Here is a 9,893-nt window from a genome sequence, read left to right on the forward strand (position 1 = left end):
TTTGGTCCATACCGCATGTGGCTGCAGTCTGTGCTTCTCCCGTTTAGCATCTTCAGTAGATGGGGGCTGTGCATGAGCCCTTCATCTTCCCCGCAGACACCACTGGTGCTTGCTCGGCCTCGCGGGTGATGTCCACGGGGGACAGACCTGTGTCCCCACCTTCTTGGGCTGCAGACAGGCCACGTTGGTCCTGTGGTGACTGGGGGCTCCCAGGAGAACCCCACCGCAGACCCAGAGAGGTGGCCCCAGAGAAGGTGGCGTACGCCTGGGGCCAGGCCTCACCAGCCAACCACGGGGCACCTGCAGCAACAGGTCTCTCGCCGTCCAGGGGCTGGGTGTTCGGGCGCCGTGGGGATGAGCTGCTGTCTGCACGGCAGCCAAGTTTGTATTGTTGAGCCCGGGGAGGCCCCTGGGTGGCTCCTGGAGAGCCTGGTCACATTTCTTCCTGCCCTTGGCCTTAGAGCTCATCATGGTTCACGCCGTTTCTGGTTCCAAAAGGACCTGTGTTCATAAAGACCACATGTTAGGACAGCACCAAAGTGTCTAGAAATCCAGGCCAGGAGGAGGAGGGAGGGGGTTTGGCTGTGCCTGCCAGTGGCCTGAGAGCCCTCCCACCCACAGAGACCTGGCCCGGGGCCTGTGGGGAGGGCGTGGCCCACGGTCCCCAGCGCTGGCTGTCTCTGGGTTCCAGGAGAACTGCGCGATCCTCGGGGAGCTGGTAAGGCTGCAGGCTCAGAAGTCCCGCCTGCTGGGATTCAGCACGCGTGCCGACTCTGTGCTGGAGATGAACATGGCCAAGACCAGCCAGGTGGTGGCCACTTTCCTAGGTAACCCCGCCTCCCCGAGTCCCAGTGGGGACGGGGGTCAGGTGGACCTTGACTGGACGTGGTGCTGCCTGAGACCCCACTGTGTCAGCCCTTGGGGGTCACCTTCCCCAACCCTTCATTCTGCCTCGAGGGGCGTGGGGTGGGGGGCGGCTGGGCGGCTGCCACAGGGACATAGCTGAGCCTCTCCCCTCCGCCCGCAGATGAGCTGGCCCAGAAGCTGAAGCCCCTCGGGGAGCAGGAGCGGCCCTGATCCTGGAGCTAAAGAAGGCTGAGTGCCAGAGGCGGGGCCTGCACTTTGATGGGCCCATCAACGTCTAGGACCTGCGCTACTACATGAACCAGGGGGAGGAGACGCGCTACCACGTGGACCAGTACCTGCTCAATGAGTCCTTCCCCATGCAGGTGGTCACGCGCGGGCGGCTGGGCATCTCCCAGGAGCTGCTGGGGCTGACCTTCGACCTGGAGGAAGGCGCCAACATGCGTCACGAAGATGAAGATGTGAGGCTCTACACGGTCCGGGACGCGGCCTCGGGCAAGGTCATCCATCAGCAAGTTCTACCTGGACCTCTACCCTCGGTGCATGCGTGGGGGAACCTGTCGGCCGTGGGCCGGGGCTCCTCTGTGGTAGCGGGGCCTCACCCGCGTCCCTCCCCAGGGAAGGGAAGTCCGGGCACATGGCCTGCTTTGGCCTGCAGCCGGGCTGCCTGCAGCAGGACGGGAGGCGCCAGATTGCCATCGCGGCCATGGTGGCCAACTTCACCAAGCCTACGCCCAACCCGCCCTCCCTGTTCCAGCATGATGAGCTGGAGACCTACTTCCATGAGTTCTGGCAAGCGATGCACCAGCTCCGCTCCCAGGAGGGTGCGGGCGAGGGGCTGAAGGCAGGGGGCGGGGAGGGCCCGGGCTCTCCCGTGGTCCTCAGGCAGGCCCTCGCCACGGGATTCTTCCGCTGATGTCACCCCGCACGAGGAGACGCCCTCGGTGTCAGTTTCCATCATCAAACCCCACGCACTGGGCGCGTAAACAACGGAAGTGGATGTCCTCGAGACTCTGGAGGCTGGAAGTCCCAGATCAAGGAGTCAGGACTGGTTCCCTGCATGTTAAATACAGGTATTCAAGAGTTGCCTTTAAAAAAGACAAAATAGAAGAAAGGAACGTTGCATGCAAGGCTGGTGAGTGATGAGTGATGAGAACCAGAGGTTAGGCTCTGGGGCCGGGAGCACCACGCCCTGTGAGGCCCTGGGGCTGCTGCCAGTCTCGGTGGAGGCTCAGCAAGTCCCAGTGACTTCCCAATGTGGGGGGGGTCCCCAGATGAGCGTCTGGGCCCAGGACCCAGTGCTCGTTCAGTCTTCCTGCAGTCAGCCCTTCGTCCTGAGAGCGATGCTCTCACAGACTGCAACCGGAGCGCGTGGGGACACTTTACTGAGCTGTGCAGCCGTCACTACTGCCCTGTTCTGGAACATTTCCCTCACCCCAAAAAGGTCCCTCACGCCCTTAGTTATCATTCCCTCCCCTCCCCTGTCCCTGACAACCAGGAACCCACTCTGACTCTGTGGATCTACCTGTTCTGGACGTTTCCCCTCAGTGGGGTCACACCCTGTGTGTCCTTCTGTGTCTGACTTCTCTCGCTGAGCATCGTGTTCTCAGGGTGCATCCACGTGGCAGCGAGTGGCAGGGCTTCACAGCTTTGCGTGGCTGCGGGCCGGAAAAAAGACAAACGAAAAGAAGGGCACGTTGCCTGCGACTCTGGTGACAGCCGGGGATGAGAACCAGAGGGTAGGCTCTGGGGCCGGGAGCGCCGCGCCCTGTGAAGCCCTGGCGCTGCTGCCAGTCTCGGCGGGGCACGAGCAGCGCCGTCCCCCAGGAGCTGCTGGACAAGCTCATCAAGTCCCGGCTGGCCAACCCCCGTGCGGCCGGGCCGAGGGAAAGGAAAGGGGCTCCCGGACCGCCCGGCTGGAAAGCGCGGCCTGGACACAGTGCCAGCGCCCCCGTCTCCTTCCTCCCGCCCTCCAGGCCTCTTCAACCTGCGCCAGATCGTCCTGGCCAAGGTGGACCAGGCCCTGCACACGCAGACGCCCTCGGACCCGGCCTAGGACAATGCCCGCCTCTGCCAGGAGATCCTCGGGGTCCCAGCCACGCCAGGTAGCCAAGCGCACGCCGGGCCCACCTTAGCGGTCGGTTGGCGGCTACTGCCCAGGTCAAGAGGATCCTCTGGTGGTGTGTGAAGGGGGACCGACTGACGGGCTCTGGTCGAGGCTCGCTGACCTCTGGCCTCTTCCTGCCTGGGTTCCTGGGCTGGTCCCTCCAGCTGTGGCCCGCGGAGTCCGAGGGTGGGCTGGGCGTATCTGCACGTGCTTTCTGGAGAGCCTGGAAGAGGCAGGAGAGGGCTTCATACCCCGGACGGAACGCGTCGACGAGGTTTGCCCGTGCGTGTCGGTGCGGAGACGCAGTTCACTCCCTCGTGAGCGCTTTAACCCGCGCTCTCCCCGTGCTGGAGGGCGAGCCCTGACTCATCCCTCGGAGCCTCGGGCAGCTGTCCCTGTAAGAGGCTTAGGGGTGAACCCTCGTGAGCTTCAGCAGAAAGTCGGCAAAGATTGAATTGTGTCCCTCCACTGAGTTGCCAGCAAGGTCCCCGTTTTCTAGAAGTGTTGGGCCAATACTCCCTCTAGTGGCAGGGGACTCAGACAGGGCTGCTTTGAGGCCCCAAGCTCTGGGCTCTGGGGAAGGGGCACGGAGCGGCCAGGGGGCCGGGCAGGAGCCTCTCCGCGTGTGTCCCAGGGACCCACCTGCCTGCGACCTTCGGCCACCTGGCAGGAAGCTACGACGCCCAGTCCTATGGCTACCTGTGCAGCGAGGTGTACTCCGCGGACACGGTCCACACACTCGTTTCAAGCAGGAGGGCGTCCTGAGTGGCAAGGTGAGAGGCCGGCCTGCCGTGCAGACCAACACGGAGGTCCTTGGCCTGGGCCTAGATGCTTGTGCCGCCCGCCTGGGCCTGCCAGGCTCTGAGGGCCCTGCCCAGAACCCCCTGCTCCCCTGCCCTTTGTTGAGTCACAGCAGAGGTGGCCACACCCACACCCTCCGTGAAGGGGGTGCTCCACCCTCCTGCAGCCCCGCCCCCTCTCCTCAGGTTGCCATGGACTACAGAAGCTGCATTCTGAGGCCAGGGGGCTCCGAGGATGCCAAGGGCATGGTGAAGCTCTTCCTGGGTTGTGACCCCATGCAGGACGCCTTCCTCCTGAGCAAAGGGCTGCAGGTTGAGGGCTGCAAGCCGCCGGCCTGCTGACGGCACGGGGTTTTGCCCCCCCGGGCGGGCCGGGTGCCTTAGCGCCCCGTCGGGGCGGGGGAGGGGCCGTGTGTCCTCCCAGCCCCCGAGTCCCCGGCGGCCGGCCTAGGCCAAAAGTCTCCACCTGGAAGTGTCTGGAAAGCCTGGCATCAAGGCTCCCCCTTGTTGCACTAATGCAATCCCTTCCTGGGGAGCTTTCCTGGTAACAAAATGGTTCTTTGAAAACGCAGCCATTAATAAAAAAGACTCTACTCCTGGTCTCTGCCTGCCGTCCCTTCCACCACAGGAGTGGCATGGGGGCCGTCACACTGGGGGGAGTTCTGACCTTGGTCGGGGATCAGCCCTGGGGCCGTGGTGACGCGTCTGGGTCACTGGGAGACGGCTGAGCTGTGGGGTGAGTTCAGACGGGGATGGTGCCCCGCACCCCGACCGGGCAGGCTCTCCAGTGAGGGGGTGTCAGTTTCCTGCCGGCCTCTCGCCCGTCACTGTTTGGCATCTCGGGGGCTGTGACTGGCTGGAGCTGGTTCTGGCGGTGGGCACAGCTGCGGGAAGCCCGGCTGTGGCTGTCCCTGTCCCCGTGTCCTGTCCTCCTGCTCACGGCCGGCCGGCTGGCTCCCTCTGGTCATCGGCAGCTGCTGAAGTCTGGACCACAGCAAGGGGCCGCCTTCCTGGGTCCTAGCAATTCTTCCCAAAGGCCTTAGGGATGTGTTTTGGTGGCAGTAGGAATTCAGAGAGGGTGCTGCACCACTGGAGCGGTAGGGTGGCTCTGGACCGTCCCGTGTGTCCTTCCCTGGCCTTTGAGCTCCTTGGGAGCCCTGCCTCCACAAAGGACGCCAGGCAGCGGAACGAGGGCGCGGGCGGCGCCCCGACCTTCTCCCCGTGGCCCAGGCGGGCAGGCCGTGCCACGCTCTGTCCTCCCCTCAGCCTGCCCGCCCGTTCTGTTGTTATTTTACCGAAGAGGACACAGACATTCAGAGAGGCTAGGGTCCATGCCTGAGGTCTCATATCCAGTAAGTGTCAGAGCCGGGGTTTGAACCCAGACAGCCTGTCCCGGAGACCGCGCCCTTACCTCTACACAAACCACCTCCTGGTTCCCTTTATTAGCACAAGACTCATTTCCCTGACAAGCCCAGGCCCCATAAAGGCAACCCTGCCTCCCCCACGTGACCAGCCCTTGCCAACTACTTACCCCAGTGGCAGAGGGACGAGCCACACAGGGGACCCGCCCATCTTGGCCATGGGGACACAGACACCCACTCACACCCAGAAGGACCTCCTCTTTACCTTAGGCCACACGCCCATGCCGAAGGAGCTGCTGTCTGCCAGCTGGTGCAGGTACAGTTCTGTCCTGGAAACAGAGAAGGGACCAGAAGTAAGGGAGGACCCACCCACACCAGTGGCCTGGCAGGGCAGGTGGGCATCATGGCACGGGGCTCCACAGAGTGCCCCAGGTGGCCCCGGGGTCTGCCTCAGGCCCTGGCCCTGCCTCCCGAATATTCCTCACTTGCTGCCCTCAATGGGCCCTTCTTAAGTGAAGGCCTTCCAGAAGCTTCCTTACTCCTCAGTTACCCTGCTCTGAAAACTGGGAGTTTCCTCCCTAATCTGCCCTCTCTCCAAAGGGTAAGGTGCCCCTCTGGCCTTAGCCAAGAGGCTCAGGACAGGTTGGGCCTGCCCTTCAGACGGGGGTGGAAGGCAGGAGACAAATGATGGGGGACGCAGAGGCAAATTGAAAATTATCACCCCTCGCCTGGGGTGAGCACTCCCCGGAGCTTCACTAGATAGAACCTTACTCATTCGTTCAACAGATGAGGAAACCAAGGCTCAGAGACAGGGAGCCACATGTCCAAGAATTCCCAGGAGTCAGCGAGGGGCAGAGATGACTCCCTGGGCCACCTCCCCCAGAAGGCCCTCCCAGATGAGTCTTGTGGCTTCTCTGCTGTTCCACCTGGTGCCTCCTCGCCCTGAGCTACCTCAGGTGCACCCAAGGCTCTCACAGAGTTTAGGAGCTTCTGGAAGATTTGGGGTCTGCTGTTCCTTGCCCACCTCCCACGCTGCTGTCAGAACCTGTACCAAAATGTCACCGTCACAGCAGACATCCACCACCACCCCCCAGCGTGTATAAAGAGCCATATGTGAATTATCTCACTTAATCCTGTAAGGTCAGCAGTCAAGGTACTATTTCCACTTTACAGAGGAAGAAACGGAGGTTCAGAGCAGGTGACACCTGGCCAGGTTCACCCAGCCCAGGAGCAGTACCAGGCAGCAAGAATCAGAGGCCAGATTCCTAACCACTGGGCTCCACTGCCTCTCACCTCTGGGCAGAGGCAGGGCTGGGGCCCTGGAGAGCGGAGGCCCTTTGTCTCACTGCCCTCGGCTGTCCCTGCTCAGCCCAGTCGCTCACCTGAGAGCCAGGTCCAATCCGGATAGCATCTGGGAGAAAACCTCGAAACTGCCTTCCCCTTCCAGCTGCCGGGCCACGTGGCTCTTCTCCAACAGCATCGTCTGCCAGGGGAGAGGACAGGCGCCGGTCAGCACGAGGCCCCGCTAGGCTGCCCGCACACCCCCACCAACCCCCAGGCCCACTCTTCGAGGCAGCACCTCAGGCCCCAACTTGGCTGGACGCCTCCAAATCAAAACGTGCCAGGCCTTTGTCTCACTGATTCAGAGTCCACGCAGGCAATCAACGAATGCAACGGGCTCATTCCGATGAAGGAATCCAAGGGTACTAACAATTAACCCAGAGCCGCCCTCCAACACACTCTTATGCAACCGAAGCCCTTAATAACTTGACCCACATGGTGATGCACGGTAGACTTTCAGGGCCGGGACAGAAAGGGATTTATCGTGCACCAGCGAGTCTGGGTATTCTCCTAGCTCCGCATACAAACAACCCTTCTAATAACCTAATCCTGTTTTCTGTTCAAACAGAATGTTGGCGGGGGCGGGGGGGGGGGGGGAAGGGGAGGAGCCAGGTGATTTCAGAGAGAGGAACAAACAGGCCATGTGCCTGTCACACACGGGCTGCCGCAGAAGGCCAGCGAGCGCCTGTTTAATTTCAGCTTACGCTTTTAAGACCCAGCTAATGAGCGGCTGAATTATGTATCTACTCATGAATATTTCATCCCTGTGATACTCCGAGGCACAGACGAGCTGGCCTGCTCCGGGAGGAGATGTCTGGGCACTGAGTGAGGTGGGGAGGAGCTGGCCTTGGCCTGGGGAGCGATGACCATTTAGACACATTCCAGGGTCCCAGCTGGAGGCGTGGGCCCTGCTGAGTGGGGCTGAGGCTACTGCAGCCCCAAAGAGCCCCCTCTCCCTCCCACCCAGAGGCCTCACCTGGAGCTGGGCGGCCGTGACTCGGCCTGTGGCGTTCAAGTCCAGTGACATCACCATGGAGCACCGGGTGGCACGGCGGCTGTGGCCGGTGAACACGGAGCCAAAGGCCCGGAGGACAGTGAAGGTGGCTCGAATCTTCTCCACTGGTGGGGCACAGACAGGGCATCACCCGTGGCCCGGGTGCTGCCACCCCCACCTCTCACAGGACCCCATTCTGGCCCCAGGCCCCAGCAGGGGCCCCTCCACTCCCCCAACTCAGCTCTAAGCCACACCTCTTCCGCTGCTGGGCTGGCCCTGTGCTGCAAGCAGGGGCGCGGGGTGAGCAAGAGTGAGCCCAGAAGGGGAGATACACACACCTAGGATTGGTACGATCTGAGTGACAAGGGCTGCCCTAGGGCCTCCTGGGCCTGGTGGAGTCTAGGAGGAGGGCAGAGCATTAACATTCTTGGACCTGCTCTCGGGGAACGCCCATCACAGCCAGCTCAAAAAGCCCAGCAGTCCCAAGCTTTTTAACATAACTATTTAACAAGCACCCACTATGTGCTAGGCACCTGGATACAGCCTAGCCTGACTTCCACTCCCCCAACACACACTTTCAGCAGATCTACATTCTGGGAGGGCCTCTCCTTGCTGTATCCCCAGCTCCTCACAGGGCTCTAACCTGGGCCAGGTGCAGAACAGGTGATCAATAAAGCATTGGAATAAGCCCAGTGGAGAAGCAGGATAGTACAATGGTTAAACAAGCTTGAATATGGCCTCTCCCCGTTGTTAGTCACCTGATTTGGAGCGAATAAATTAACCCCCCTGTGCCTCAGATACCCCATCTATAAGATGGGGGTAATAATAGTACTTACTTACCTCATGTGGTTGCCACAAAGACTAAAAGCTTTAATAATGTAAAGTGCTCAGAACATGCTCCAAATGTGGTGGTGTTAGTATTGTTTGTTATTATTAGAAAAGCAATACTGCCTGGGCCATATATTCTCAGCAGGGGGAATACTGCCCCCAAGAGGGCAGAAACTGATTCTTGAGGATGGGGGCAGTTTTCCTTTCTTATGTATAGAATAGAGCACAGATACACACACACACACACACACACACACGTCTGTGTGTGTCTGTATATATATACACACATACACACACACTGCATAAACAAATATATGGTGAATCTATGGCATTAACTTTTCATGGTGGGAGACGATTAGGAGAAAGAACAACTAAAAAGGCTCCTCAGAGGGGCAACAATACATTGAGAACACTGGCCCAGGGGTAACAGCTCTGGAGCCAAACTGTCTGTGTTTGAATCTCGGTGCTAGGATGTATGAGCTGTGTGGCCTTGGGCAAGCTGGTTAACCTCCCTGCGTTTTAATGGCCTCATCTATAAAATTCAAATAATAATAATGTCTACCTTATAGGGATGTTTTAAATAATAAATAAGTTAACCTGCTTGGAATAGAGCCTGGCGCGTAAGTCCTCAGCAAGCATTTACCACGATCCCCATCAATATTGTAATTATTATCACCAACTGACACTATTTTTTATTGAAGTATAGTTGATTTACAATGTTGAAACTCTTTCTTTAATGCCCAGCTCAAACATCATTTCCTCAAGGAAGCCCCCCGGCCCCTTCTCTGTGCTCCCTCCGCCTCTCCCCTCCCCAGCTCGGCCAGCAAGCGGTGCAGAGCACTGGAGTCTGGCACAGATGAGCAGCTGAGTCTCCCTTCCGGCTGTCAGTGCCTCCTTGTCTTTGTTTTTACTTATCGGGTCCTCTGCACAGTCCAGTGGGCTGTGCGCTGCACAAGGACACCACACCTAAGGGCACAGCATTTATATCAGATAGCCATAGGCCTGTATACTTATTAGGATGATGGCCCAGAACGTGGTGGTCAAGTGTTTGGTTCTAACAATGTCAATGCGTGACGACGGTTCCACATGTGGCAGTGAGTGTCTTAGGCAAGGAGTACCTGTTTCTAATTCACACAAAAGTACCCAACAGACTAGGGGTGGCCCTGCCCAGAAGCCAGCACAGGGTCTGCACACAGGTGCTCAGTGAACGCTAGCTGAGCAGATATAAGAAAGAGCCGCCCAGCACCCCCTCTGACTCTCCCTTCCCTTCCCCCACGCCACCGCCCCCACCACGTCCCAGCTGCACGTCACCTGGAGACCACTGTACCTGAGACCCTGCCATCCACACTGCCTGCCATCCCCACCAGGTGCTCCAGGACCTGCTCGCAGCAGGTGGTCTTGCCAGCACCGCTCTGGCCCAGGGCCACGATGCTCTGGTCCCTCTGCTGGCTCAGCAGAGCCCAGTACGCCCGCTGGGCCAGGGAGCCAACGTGGGCGGGTAGGCCATCCCAGCAGCTCCTGGGCACCTGCAGGAAGAGCGCCGGCATCAGCCTTCCCACCCGGCCGGGGCCCAGGGAGCACTCCACAATGCTCCAACC

The 9,893-nt window shown here is 60.0% G+C and overlaps 1 pseudogene across 1 annotated transcript; it reads left to right on the top strand.

The window, feature by feature from the left end:
• The first annotated feature begins 691 nt into the window (after window positions 1-691).
• Window positions 692-4,113, top strand: LOC309622356 (thimet oligopeptidase-like; annotated as a pseudogene). Its single transcript has 7 exons — window positions 692-827; window positions 1,028-1,403; window positions 1,483-1,678; window positions 2,692-2,734; window positions 2,841-2,969; window positions 3,606-3,744; window positions 3,958-4,113. The product of its transcript is annotated as a thimet oligopeptidase-like (transcript).
• Window positions 4,114-9,893: the final 5,780 nt, after the last annotated feature.

This window comes from Balaenoptera borealis (genome assembly GCF_965194805.1).
Source record: "Balaenoptera borealis genome assembly, contig: HAP1_SCAFFOLD_2250, whole genome shotgun sequence".
Classification (NCBI taxonomy): Eukaryota; Metazoa; Chordata; class Mammalia; order Artiodactyla; family Balaenopteridae; genus Balaenoptera; species Balaenoptera borealis.